Raw genomic sequence first — 14,264 nt, 5'->3', positions numbered from 1 at the left:
GAATTTCCTGCAGTATTGCCAAACAGCTATTCACCCTGGGGTACGTGGTGAACACTCAGATGCCAGATTAATTTAGGGATATTTTCAAATTCGCAGGGCTACCACAAACCCATCAAACTGCTCACATGCAACCAAAGAAACAGGAACATCCCTGGCTCTTGTAGGGCACTATGTCAAGGCAGGAGAATGTAGTTCATTTGTTCAGTTATGACATCTGCCTGTTTCAAATTAAGTTTATGGAACCCAATACTTCTGGTTTATACCACACAGAGAAGGGCTCTGCAAATGAGCAGTTTTTTCCTCATAAAAACTTTATCAGAAATGTAGTTTTAAAGTTTAGAAGTGCTTTTAACATCTCCTCAAGTGCCCAGACTGTACAGGTGTAAAGTTAAAAGGCAAGCCTCCAGGCTTACAGTAAGGTAGTATCTCTTCTTTTCTACTGAAGGAGCAACTAAGAATGTGGTTATGGTGGCAGACAGGGCCTGGTACAGCCCAGTGTGAGGATGGTGTTAGGGGGATATGAGCTGGGTCCTTTTCAACTCCTCTACAGAAGAGATTTCCATTACAGATACCAGGGGAGCAACTGCTCGGGTGTTAAAATGTTGGCACAACTAAAAAAAAAAAAAAAAAAAAAAAAAAAAAAAAAAATTTAAGCTGATGATAAATAAATGCAGACTGGCAAGCAGAGTGTGGTTCTAGCAGTGACATTCCGGAACAGTCTTCCTGGAGGCTGGAGGGATAAAATAGTCTACCTATTTTGGAAGAGAGACCTTTTTATAAAAGGATAAAGCCACAGGAGATGGCGACTGCTGAGGTAGCAAGGACTGAGCATGCTGAATCCTGAAGCTTCTTGTGACCATGAGTTCCTAAAATAAACAATTCCTTAATAGACCTGACAACCTCTGTACAGAGATCTGTGTCCCCTGGCATTTAAAAACCCATGTAAAGGTTCATCTAGATTCAAGAGGAGAGAAGCTTTCCCTTTGGGTGCCGTTTTGCATCATGGGCCCCCGGGAGGATTTTCAAAACTGCCTTGACGTTGCCTGTGCTTAATAAATTCCCCATTAAGTGTTTCAAAAGCAGTGCTGAAATTAGCACTCCTGTGAGGTAAATAGCATTCTGGAGAGCAGACTTCACAGCTCACTGACGTGAAGCTCCTGCTTCGCCATTCTACCCCTCTGTAGCTGAAATGCTGCAAGGCCGGACTGGCAGGAAAATGGCGCTCTGGTTTATTTGCAAGGAATCTTTGCAGTGCAAAAGTGACAACCTTTTTTTGTTTTAACCAAAACTCTGACTCTATGGAAAACTCATTGAATGAAGATGCAGCAAAACCTTAGTGCAAGCGGTGCCAGCTGAAGCACCAGCAATCATTGAAGCAGATCCCAGGTGTCAGGCAGATGAATTGTTCCTGAAGCAGCGTGACACCAGGCACATCTCTGAATCTGCCACAGGTTCTTAGTAAGTTAAGTGATTTACGAAAAAAACCCCAAACTCACAAAAAAACCCCCTGAAATCAGAAAACTGTTGAGTGAAATAACACATTACACCTCCAACTATGAGAAAAACTGATCTCAGCGCCAAAACACAAGAAGGGTGAAGAGACAGTTCTAGTAGGGCTGGGGACCAAAACTTCCACTGTCACAGCATGAACTCATCGCAAATCTTTGGCAAAGGATAACCACCTCATCCTTAGCACCTCCATCTGTAAAATTAAGATGATAATAGCAACAATAACACTCAGTTTGTGAAGCACTTGTGGATTCAGAGGGAAAGGGTGACAGAAGTGTGATACTTGGAAAAAACCACTATGCAAACAGCAAACTTTTTGCAAAGGTAAGTTTACCTTAGATATATATATATATATATATATATATACAGAACAAACCCTTTGTCATTGCTAATCACTCCAGGCACCCTCCACAGTCAGTGGAGTATTGGTGGTCACATGAATTTCACCCCCAAACCACCTATTTTAAATTTCAAGTTCATGGATGCAGCAAATCACAGAATCTAAATAAAATCTATAATCCCAAAGGGTAGGGTTCATGTCAACAAGTTTTATTCCCTACAAGTCAAGTGTCTCTTTCCGGCTTGTCACTTGGCCTCTACAGTGGAGCCTGTCACTGCCAGAGGACAACCTGTCCTGGCCCACAGGAGGGGTTTGCAGCCATGCTGAGCTGCTCTCTGCAAATGCAATAGCTTTGCTCCCAAGGGAGAATCTACACTGGGATAGCTGAGCTAAGCAAGTCACCACCTTAGGAATAGGTGCCACTAATGCTGTGGGAAGAAAAAAAGAATTGCTTCAACTAATAAAAATTCACCATATGTTGATGCTGACCTAGATATTGGAAGCAGCACTGTAATATTTGTACTTTAAAGACCTTTTCATTCAAGAAATGCCATGAAATGAATGCAAATAAAAATGCTACGTTGGCAAAAGCTCCTAGACTGAGCTTTATTCCTAATCCACATTGAAAGACCGTAAATAATAATCTGAAGAGTGACTGTAGCATTCCCAATCGCTTCCAGTCACTGTGCCCACTACTCTGTCCAGCCTTAAACCTCCAAAAAAGAAAAATTCCAGAGACCTGCCATCAAACCTCTCTCTCTAGACACACACATAATAAATCGACAAGAAGAAATAAGAATTTTACTCTTACTTCAAATTTTTACCCAGAGGGGCAAACAATCCTTCCTGAAGCAGGAATCACCCTGAGAGAAAACGAAGAGCTAATGACCCTTCTAAAGGAACCTCAAAGGTCTGTCTTTGGTAGCTGATCCAGCCCCTCCATTTAGTAGAAAAAGCACTGCTCTGGCCTGTGAGCTTGTTTTTCTCTTTAAACATCCCATGACATGACTTGTAAAAGCCATAATGGATGATTTATTCATCGTGTGCTCCTTGCAGAATACGGGAAAGATTACAACTGGTCACAGACTTCAGAAGGAGGACTGTGAGATGACACAAAAAGATAAAATGAGTTTATTTTTCTCAAGAACACTGAGACCTTCACAAGCCATTAAAACACATTCCAAGAACTGGGTAATCTTCTCCATTGCCTTCTGAAACATTAAAAAAAAAAAAAAAAAAAAATCCCTGCAACTCCAGTTTTCTGCACTGTTAAAATTCCACAACAGGGGTAATGGGCTCAGAAAGTTTGTATTTGAAAAATACAGTAACACAGGCATCTAACTTTATTTTTTCTGCTGGCTCAAGCATGAATTATTTCTGGGCAGTACCCCGAAGAGGTGTAAACTCAGAAAACACTGCGTTATAAGTTGTGTTTTTAACAGTAACATCATCACTCCTGGTGATATTGGTGGTGGCTTAATTCACCAGGCAATTTTTTTTCATAGATGTCATCATTCAAAAAGTGCCATCTTAAGACACATAGCTGCCCAAAAGCTGACCCAGTATGTGAGAGGTAAGTGGTTGGGCTGGACACCATCTCGCCCATCTCTTGAGTATGGGTTTTGTCATGTGCCCTTGCACACTCACTGGGCGATATGGAATGGAATTAACTATGGAATTAAATAGAATTTGTTTAAAAGCTGAAATATGACTCAACTTTCTTCTCGAAGGGAGTTTTTCCAAGAACTCCTCTTGGTCCATTACAAATCATCAGAATCCAGTGCTTGAGTTTCACACAAGTTGTTTTTATTCCTGCAAAGCCTGAGATGTGATACATCTTTCTTTGCTCATACTTCTGAAAGTTCTTTCAAAGAAGAGAAATATGACCAGTAAGACACCACGGATATAAATAATGAAACACTGAGCCTGAAACTCTGTGTACAGACTATTCACTTAAATGACAAAAAGCAGTAGTAGGCTTTATACATAACAGTACCACGTTGGGAGGTTGGAAAGCAACCATCTCCTTTTTGTTCAGCATTAGTGACACCTGACATGCGGAACATAAAGCTCCTGATGTACCCCTCATCTACAGGAAGAACAAAATGGAGAGATTAGAGAAGAGCCACCGAGATAATAAAAGCTCTTGGAAATTAAAGACTGACTCACATCCACTGAACAAACATCTGCAGTGCTTGAAATGTCATTGCCTCCAGCTCCGCGGTACTGCCCCTCTGCAGCAGGCTGCAGCTGGGGGAGCGACCGAAGGCAGGGGGTTCACCCTGGCCCAACTGGTGGGCTTGAGGGTGCCATGAAAAACCACCGAGGTGCTGGCATGTGCCTGTCCTGCCCACCAGCAACACCGCCAGGCTGAGGGCAGTGTGGCAGCCAGAAGGCCTTCCAGCTGCTGCAGCTGTTTGCTTGGTGGCTGCAAGCCATCACCTTTCATTTCCAGGCTCCTTCTCTCTCACACAGCCCCCACAGTGCGAGGGATGGAGCAGTTAAAAGATAAGGGGGGGTGGGGGCTGGGGAAACAAACAAATGGCAGAAGACTTGAGAAGGAAGCTCAGAAAAGGATACTATAAAAAAGAAGTGATGAGCACAAATGTGGATTCTCAACTTTTCTCTCAGTACTATGTGACCTTGCGCTGCAACAGGAAAATGTTTCTGCTCCGCCCCATTGCTCTCCACACTGCCCTTTCATGCTGCCATAAAGAAAGGGAAGACAGTCCCAAATTAAGTCTCGACAGGCTACTCAGCTGATCAAAGGCAGGCAAATAAGAAATCATAAAATCCCAGTCTGATTCACCCAGTGAATCATTACTTTAGGCAAAACACTTAAAGATGAGCCATAAAGGAAAATGGTTTTAAGTACATTTTTGTTTTGAGCCCTTCCCAGTCAATTTAGGGAAGGCATTTGGCAGAGGAATATAGGCACATTTTTTCCTAATTATATTTCTCTGTGAAATCCTCTCAACAGTCTTGGTTTTGCTGAAGAGATCCCAGAACGCACTGCCACAAATAAACGAACTCTTGCCTTCCACAGAAAGTGGAAGTGCTGTACGAGTGGGACTTTACAGCAACAAAACAGACTATCCAGATGTATTTGTTAAAGAGCTAAACAGCAGCTCTGAAATTCTTACTTAAAAGAAGTTTTGCACTATGGAAGAAAGAACCTTTTGCATAAGTTCATATGTAACTCACTTCTTTCTGCCCCAGTTTATGAGTAATTTCTTTGCTTCAGCTTTCTTGACTGTATGAGACTCAGAGTGATATTTACCTGACAGGCTTACACAAATATTATGAGACTTAACTACAAAAGGGCCGTGAAACACTTCCAACATGAAAAAGCTGCCATTTTTCCCAAGAGTGGCCGCTCAAGCTTTTTGGATTGTATTAAGGTCACAGCAATAAATAGCTATCAGAAAGGATACTGAATTCAGGCTTAGAATATTTAAATATTCCCACAATGTCTCATTTGCCTTCGCAATACAAACTTTTACAGTGGTGGTTATTGTCACACTATGTGCTAAATGTGCTTCTACAGAAATGAGCAAGCTGAGAAAAAGACAGGGGAGAGCATGGAAGGAAGGAGAGACCTATTTTTGCTCAGTCACCACTCTTCCCCTGGTAAAGAACAAACCCCAAACCCAGAAAACCCCCAAGAAAATGTAGGACAGAGACCCAAGATAAGCATCCTGCAAGCAGACCAGCTGAAAAATCTCTGCCTCCCCCTTCATCCTTTAAAACCCTTGTAAAAAGCAGGATTTGGACACGAAGGACAATTGATCCTCCATGTTCTACAGCAGTCTGTAGAAAGCCTTGAACAACTCGGGGGATAATCCTCTGCACGGGGATATGTGGAACATGGTGCTCACTGCCAACATGTCTCCTGTCCTCACCCGGGCTGGAGAGCCCAGTTGGTCCAACTACAGCATAAATAGTCTCAAGTGACAATCCAGAGGATGCTGCAGTGTGCTTCAGTGAAGTGCTCTCTCTGTGATGCCTCTTAAAAAGAAAAAAAACCCACAATCCCTTCCAAAAAGTCAAAGTCAAATAGGAGTCATTCAGTACGACGGTGAAGCAGATCCCATTTTAGTCAGTGAATTTCCACAGAGCCACAGCAGAAGGCCTCTGCTCACCAGCAATATGGCAATTCCTAGATTTCAGACAGGTTTTGACAGTCGATTTCAGCGCAATTTCGGCATGGGCTCCTAGCCTGAAAAGGGCAGTTATTGATACAGCAACAGATGGAATTTCTTTTTAGAGGCTTTTTAAACAAAGTTGGTATTTTGGTGGCAAATCAAGTAAAAGTTAGATGGAAAAAATGATGCTCTTTCTCCCCCTGTAGCTGTTTTTACTTCTGATCTAAGATGGTTAGAGTCAGAATGTCTTTTTTTCCTTCCAGAATGTATTTTATCACTTAAAAAGGATCCTTTTCTAATGCTTTACTTTTAGAACAATGGCTGGTCCATAACATGGACATTTTGCCTTTCAAGCACATGTTAAAACCCAAACAAACCTAAAGGTGAATGAAGCATCACAAAGCACACGTTACAATCATTTGGAATAGAAATGCCTCACAGCAGTCCGTGGGACACTGAATAGCCTAAGAGTATGTGGCGGGTTCAGCTGGTGGCACAAGCAGACTATGGCTTTGCCTTCCATACAAGCAGCTGCTAAACATGGGGTCTATTTCAGTCCTTCTAATGTCCCATAAACAAAGCACGGGTTTACGCACCTCCTCGTCTCCTCTTTCACAAGGAGATACATCCTAGCTACAGGTTGCATTACGAACTCTGCAAAACAATGGAACAAACCCTCTTGCCGTAAAGGTAAGGTGGACGGATATACGCGTGAGCAAACGCACACCCAAGCATTCAAACCTGCACCTTTTTGTTCTCGCCTAGGGCTCATTAAACCGAGCAGCTTAGCTGTTACTATGTATTTACGGGCACACACACACACACACACACACACACACAGAGGCGTGCGCGCCGTGGGCCGAGCCTGTATTTTCTAAATACCGTAAAACCTGCACTGACCCTGTGGCAGCGCTGGATTTAAGCGAAAGGCGACAGCGTTTCCCAGCAAGGCAGGGCAAAACCCGCGGCCGCGCATCTTGCGCGGGCTGCGGCACATGCGGCCCAGCCGCGCAGCTCCAGCCATCACGCTCGCCGGGCTCAAACTATTTTTTCTAGATTTTTTTTTTTTTTTTTTTTTTTCCGCTGCCAGGGCAAGCTCGTAGCTGCCGACTGCCGTTTTTCTGTTTTTCTTTTTGTGGTTTTATTTTTCAACGGCATGCTGCAGCGGCTCGCTACGGCAGCCCCCGGCGGGCAGCCCCCCCGCCGCCGCGGGGAGATGCCGCATGGCCGGCTCCGGCTCCCCCACCCCGTCCCCTCCCGCCCCGCGCCCCCGCCGCAGCGATGCCGCTGCGCTCCCCCATCCCCTCCCCGACCCGATGTGCGCTTTTAGGGTTTGAAATCGGCAGCGCCCCGGGGCGAGGAGGCACGTTTGACCGGCGGGGGAGGGGGGTGGGGAGGCTGCGCACACGGCGGAGACAAAGCGCGGCCCGCGGCGGGCTCCGGCCCGCGCTGCGCGGCCGCGGCGCGGAGACAAAGGCTGCGCGGGGAGCCGCGTCCCTGTCCCCCCGCGATTGCATCAGCTGCTGCCTACCTTCCCGAGGAGCCGCGGGGATCCCCCGAGGAATAATCCACCCTCTCCGGTGTGAATCGGCCGGAGCACCCCGACAAATAATTACAGTGATAATAATAAAATACAATTTTTTTTAAATTAAGAAAAAGGGGCGAGGACGGGGGGGGAATTAAATTGGCGAAACGAAGACGGCGAAGATGCCGCTCCTCCTCCAGCCGCGGGTGTGTGCATGTGGAGGTGGGCGGGCGGCCGGGAGCGCGCAGGGCGCGCCGCCGCGTTGGGGCCGGGGCCGGGGCCGCGCCGCCAGGTGTTGCGGGGCGCGGAGCCCCCGCGGAGCCCCGCGGAGCCCCGCGGCGCCGCCTCCCCGGGACCGCCCGGTCACACGGACGCACGTGGCCCCGGACAGGGGACCCGTGGGGCTCCCCGGCACCCCCCCGCTCCGCGGCCGCGCGTACGTTCAGCACCTTTCTTTAAAAGAAACCAAATTTTTTACAGTTTTTACAGCAACAGAAGTAATTTTTCTCTCTCTCTTTACACCACCGCTTGCCCACAGGAGAACCCCTCCTGGCAGGCAGGCCGGATTTTTGTGGCGTCTTCCCTGAAATGGCCACGGAAGATCTGGCATCATCATGTTACCCAATTTCCTGTTTCATCATGCAAAATGTATATGATGAAGATACTGCTATTTGTGCGAGAAGCCAGAGCATTTCCAACTGTTGCAAGACAGCTTTTCAGAGACAAAGTGGAATATGATGCCCAGATGATTTGCTGTAGCTTGTTATTTCCATACTAATCTCTAGAAAGCACTGTACGGGCTTTTTGGCTAGGAAAAAAAACTTTTTAAGAACAAACTTGAAGGAAGGTGGCATTGCAGCTGTCAGTTTGAGACCACAGTCCTTGGTTTCACCCCACACAATGCATGACTTGCACGGGATATCACGAGGTGAAGAATGAAAGGATGCTGGAGCGTGCGGGTTGGGGGGCAGTCTGCCTGGCCGTCCGCAGGCGTCCGCAGAGTGGGGATGGCTGCTGAGAAGCTCTCACAGTACCTCTGCCAGCAACCTCTTGACGTGTTTGCTCTGGAAGTTCCCTTACCCGGTCTCCTAAATGTCAGGCCAAAAAGGCAGATGACACACACGAAGAACTGTGGTTTTCAAATTACCATCTTTACATGTACAAGTTGGATTCCCATTCTGGTGTTTGCACTGCATTTTCTTTTTTTTTTTTCACTAGAGTAGTTCTTTGAATGTGAAGCGCTGTGCAAACAGTAATTTAATTAACACCCATCGCACCCCGCTAGGACGAGAGCCTATCATCCCGGTAATGAGGGTGAAAGCAGAGGAAGAGCTAGCTGCCCAAGGTCATTAAGCCCAGGGCTGCTCTTTCAACACTTCCGCATGGGAATAAACCTCTCTGGGGTTCACAGCAGCACCATGTGCAGCCCCATAGAAATTTCAGATCGACAAAGGATGTGGGGTTGGATTCCAAGTCAGGGGCTTGACTCCCCATCCAGGCCTATGGGCAAGGCACCATGCCCAAAAGCAGAGAAGAAAGTATTTGCAATTCACTCTTAATTAGGCTTATTTCTCTTAAACTGACAATCAACCTCCCCCCCAAATTACTAAATAAAAATGTGTATTATGTAATGGATGTAGTCAGGTGGTATTGTTGTAGGGAATAAGAAGAAACTCTACTCTGACTTTCTCTGAAACAAAATCCATATAGGCTGAGTATCAGGTGAATTGTTGATGTGTTCTGTTACCACAATTCATTTTATACCTGTAAATTTGATTTAGAGATAATTTGATTCTCACTTATCATGCATATTCTTAGCATCAGGGTAATTATTTTTCATAGAATTTGGAAAAAAAGGTTTTTTTAGCGTATTTTACCACAGCTTCACAAAAATAACAGCAGTTCTCAGAAATGAAAACTATTTTACTTTGCACTTTTGGTATTTCTCCACTCTCCCTCTCAATATCTTTCAGATTTTTTAGCACTGTTGGTTCTGTTTACTTTGAGATGCCGTGAAACCTTGATGCTTGTGACCAGCATCTCAGCATCTTCTAGTTCTAGGTTTTATGATTTCTTGTAAACTTTTTTCAAAAGATTTTCATGCTATTCACTCCTTATTGACCTCGTTCACTCTTCCTGTCTTTTTCTTTAGCGTTTTCACTTACTATTTCATTCCTATATCTGGTTTCAGATATACCAAATATTCAGGAATTTGCTTTTACATTTAATTTTTCTTCCTCTTGTCCTTCTAAAACTGGCAATTGTCTTCTTTCAATTCACTTTTAACTAGTCAAAATGGATCTTCTCTTTACTCTGAAACAGTGCTGAGCCTTCATCTGTAATAACACCTTTCCCATCCCTCTTTTGTTCAGACCTGCACCTTCCAAATGTTCTTTAAATTATATTTCAGCTGCCTGAAATGCATCAGCAGCCATGCTCATTTTCAGAACTACACTCTGAACTGCAATGTGCTTCCAGAGTCTGGAAAATTCCCGTCTGAACTGCCCTTCAAAAATTTATGCTTATTGACTAACTTAAACCGATGGAAACTGCAGGTATGCAACAAAAAATATACCTATATAGTAAAAGTGAACTTAAATCAAAAGACACCAAATACTTCTTTCACTGACTAAATTATCACATGTGTGACCATTTGGCAAGCTTCTCCTTGTGCAGTTTTTAAATGCTGTTTGATTTGGGGTGCATTTTCTTGAAAGTGGGGCTTGGTTGGCTTCTTTGTTGTCTTTTGCTTCCAAATTGCAGTGGATCCTACAAGACATTCCAAGAACAATTCTTGCACCTGGCACAAAGCTGATGACAGAGGGTCATTAAATTTGGATGATTAGCTGTTCAAGTATTTTACCCTTGGGCAAATACATGGCTACAGCCCAGGGAAAAGCAGTTGCTGGAGTTGGAGGTAGCTGTGCCGGAGGTGGGGGGATTCACAGCTGACGTGACAAGCCTGGCAGGAGGAGATGGAGGTACTTACAGCGTTCTCTTCACATCTATTTTAGTACCTCCGTCACTGGCATGTTTGAACTTACGTGTTAGTGCTTGTGTGAAAGAGAGGCAAATAAAAGAGAACAGAACAGAAGCAGAAAGCCAGCTGAAGAAGAAAAATCCTGTGTTTTGCAGAGAAGCTGCTTGCCAGAAAGTGACCTTGAACATCTTTGATGTCTCTGGCCTTCAAGAAATGGTCAAGAGTGATGAGGAAGCACAGGGTGTACGCAATGGCTATTTTTGCGTCTCAGTACTACTTCTAAATCTTGTGCTAGTTGAACTAAAGTGCACGTAGACTTTTGGGGCTTTTTTTTTGGTTGGTTTTGTTTTTTTGAAAGAAGACTTTGTGTCCATTTGCTGCAGAGAGCCACAAGCTTAGGTTTGATAAGGCAGCATCTAAACTACGGGGCTGCTCACAGGAGGGGGCAGTACTAGTTCTCTTTTAGGAAGTAGTTAGTGAGATCTTCTTCCCGCCAAGGCTTCACAGAGACTGTGGGCTCAAAAAGTGTTGCAAATGTGCTGCAAGGAGGAATAAAGTCCTGGTACCTACTTGAGCTGAGGATGTTTCAAACCCAAATGGGGTCCACTTGAGGTGGATGATCTCTTCCAGGGTAGTACGGTGAGCTATTGCACTGCCTGGCGCAACTTTCTTATTGGAAATAAAGTAAAAGTATAAACAAGTATCTATGGTTTCTCTAGTCCGTGATGCCAGGATTTGCTACCAGACAAAAATAAAGGTTTCTTGGAAATCTACTGCCATGTTAAAAGCCTGCTAGTGTTAGCAGGGTCCCAACATTCATTCTGTGACATTAGCTGACAAGGATATTTTGCCTAGCAGCTGAGCAAGGAAAAACATCATTGACTATGATGCATAATATACGATCTGTACATGACTGGTCTTGCACGATACTCTTTTCTCTGAAAAGAACTGCCCACACTTGTCACACATTTTGTGAACACTGATAGCATCAACTGTGTTTAAACATGTGTTCAGCCGCCTCCAACTCTGCATGTTGAGACAATCAGTTTTCGAGGGCTGCGAAATCTTGCATGCATGTCTGCGACTCTATGATCCTGAGATGTTATCTTTTGTTAGTTTCCTGGCCAAAGTGTGGTACAGAACTACAATGACGAATCCTGTTTTAATAGGAGGAGTTCTCTGCTCTTCCTCTTTAGGTTAAGGATTTCATACAATGAACCAGGTAGTTATGCTTTTTCTCCTTACCTTCTGATCATCTGTTCTGACTTTTTTCTCTGGTCAGAGTAAGTGTTTTGCTGGAATACAAAGGTTTCAAACTTCTTGCATTAGGCTAGGGAAATAGCAGTGACTAAAACAAAGAGATCTGCAGGTATGATAGATGCCTGTAGTGATAGTAAAAGCTTCATTAAATCACACTTTAAAAGTATGTGTAATAAAATGCTCTTTTGTTGAATTGCTTTTAAGGCATTGCTTCTAACTATCAGTTTATAGTGTTATAGACAAATTTATATGGTCTTGAATAGACCATAAAACTTTGATCTTTCTGAAATGAGTAGATTCAGACTTTGTTAGTTTACAACACAAAGAGGAGATCCTCTCTCCCCCAGAAAAGGATATTTTTTGCCATTCCATTTGTATAGAATAACTTTAAAGGCTTGTTCAGCTTATTGAGCAATAGTACCTGTTATGTCGGGTTGCCAGAAATGGTCCTGGCAACTTGCATCTCCTAGTGCTAGCATAAAGCATGGCTATGGAAGATGGGATGCATCCTGAAACATGAAATAATTGGTAACTATTGTGAATTAAATCAAACTAAAGATAATTTCTTTAATTCAAGACTGGCCTGATAGTACACAGCCCAGTAATTGAATTCTCCTTGGTTAAAAAGGATAGATTAAAAGATACGTATATAAAATGAAAGAATATGAAACTTTAATTCAGAAATTGGATGCCAAATAGTATATATCTAAATTCTTATCATTAATTAGAAGCATTCAAAGTTGCCGAGTGTCTCTCACTCTTGTTTAAATCTATGGGAGTTGAGGGAATCACTATGTCTAGAAATCAGAGCGCTCATTTACCTGACTATATATGAAATTAGATGCTAACCTGTAAGTATCCATGTTGCACATACTGACCTTATTGTAATCCAACAATAACATATCCTGGAGTAAATTGTGGGACCATCAAACATAATGAAGTGAGTGAAGTTGAAAAAAAAAAGGGCAAATTCTTATTTTTGATAATTCCTATCTAATAAGATGACGGATGACGTAAGCCTTTCCAGATGATGGTAAAATGATGAACTGTTTAAATCACCACAGTAAACAACCAACCAATATAGATTAGCTTTACACTTGAGAAACTCATAGTAGAGGACTAGGGTTTTTTAATTAAGTCCTTTGAAAATATTTTGATAGCTAAGAATAAACCAAAATAAAGCTATGACATGCCCAAGGGCATGTCAGGAAATATGGCTGAAGTACAGCAGAAATAGTAAGCTTATTTAAAAGCCGAGGCTGTTAAGACATCTGTAAGACCAAGCAAGTGCCTCATGTGGTGCCCAGTACCCATCCCATTGTTCCTCTGGTATTTACATTAGCTTTTGCAATTCTTTAAAATGCAAACAAATCCCATTTTCATTAAACCTAGGTGAAATCAGTGGAAGCAAAATTTAATCCATAATTTACAAGGCTTTGGGTATCATGTATTCCGTGTAAATCCTTCCCTAGAGACTGTGACAGTGCTGTAGGCCAAAGGAGTGCTCTGTGCATGCTTGTTCAGTGGTTATTAAATGTGCCTGCATTTAATAATGTGTTTATGGTGGAGTCAAGTTCTGTAGAAAAAACATTAAGCCGATAAAATTAAGCTAACTGGAACTTCATGTTATAAATATAGCAAAACTTCCTGATCTGCGTGAGACAGGGAAGTCTCCAGCACTGCTGGTGTGGCTGCTTCCCCCAAGCCTCCCTTGCTGCACCGAGCTGGTCAATGCCAGTCACACCTCCCTGACGTGCTATGGAGCTCAAGCTGCAAATAAGGAAAAAGGCAAATAGCACAGAAAAATATCAAAGTATACAGCTCTACTAGCAGTTGTGCTTAAAAACATTTTGAGGGATCTGTGCAGTAAACTATTTCTCTCTCTGGTTTTGGGTTTCATATACCAGCTGTCATTACAGTAATGAAGTGATTAGATCTGCTCTGTTGCCTAATTACAGGACTAGAAATGACATGCATTCCTGCAATCTTGTTAAGTACTCCATATCTGAATCTTTTGATTTCAAGGATAGTCTTTGGGAAATTATCTTTAGAGCATATAAATTTTTCTTTTTAAGTGCACTTGATTGAAGCGAGGAGTCTATCATATTGTAAAATTATTGATTATGATAAGTACTTTGAACTTACACAGTGTTTTTCATCTTCGAATCTCCTAGTATTTTGCTGCAAGGGGCAAGTATTTTTAGTCCCATTGCCAATTGAAAGCTTGTAGGAAAAATGAAAGAATACGTTATTTATTTAGGATTCCTGACAAATGGTGGAGTAAGACTAGCTAGTTCAAGACTAGCTACTCTTTCGTTTAATGTCTTTGAGGGGCTCCTACAAGCAAAAGGCCTTTTGTTGCATTTCTTCAGAATGGAAGAGTCTTCCATGCAGGACCTGGTGCTACAGATTTGGGGTACAAAATGAGATTGTTCACAACCTCCAGTTTGGACACAGCACCTGAAAATTTTCTTTCCCAGAGCAGATCCCCTCTCTTTGTACAAT

At 43.2% G+C, this 14,264-nt stretch overlaps 1 protein-coding gene across 2 annotated transcripts in view; it reads right to left on the bottom strand.

Annotated features, from left to right (window-relative positions):
- The window catches only part of SLC38A1 (solute carrier family 38 member 1), a 41,778-nt gene extending 34,027 nt beyond the window's left edge, over positions 1 to 7,751 (bottom strand). For both annotated transcript variants that reach the window (XR_012633421.1, XM_074902994.1), the window contains exon 1: positions 7,526 to 7,751. The gene's annotated coding sequence lies outside the window, so the exon portion shown is untranslated. The remainder of the gene's footprint in view (positions 1 to 7,525) is intronic.
- Positions 7,752 to 14,264: the final 6,513 nt, after the last annotated feature.

The sequence above is a fragment of the Athene noctua genome, chromosome 3 (genome assembly GCF_965140245.1).
Source record: "Athene noctua chromosome 3, bAthNoc1.hap1.1, whole genome shotgun sequence".
NCBI lineage: Eukaryota > Metazoa > Chordata > Aves > Strigiformes > Strigidae > Athene > Athene noctua.
Note: the sequence above shows the minus strand (reverse complement) of the source record. Positions and strands in the feature narration are given on the sequence as shown.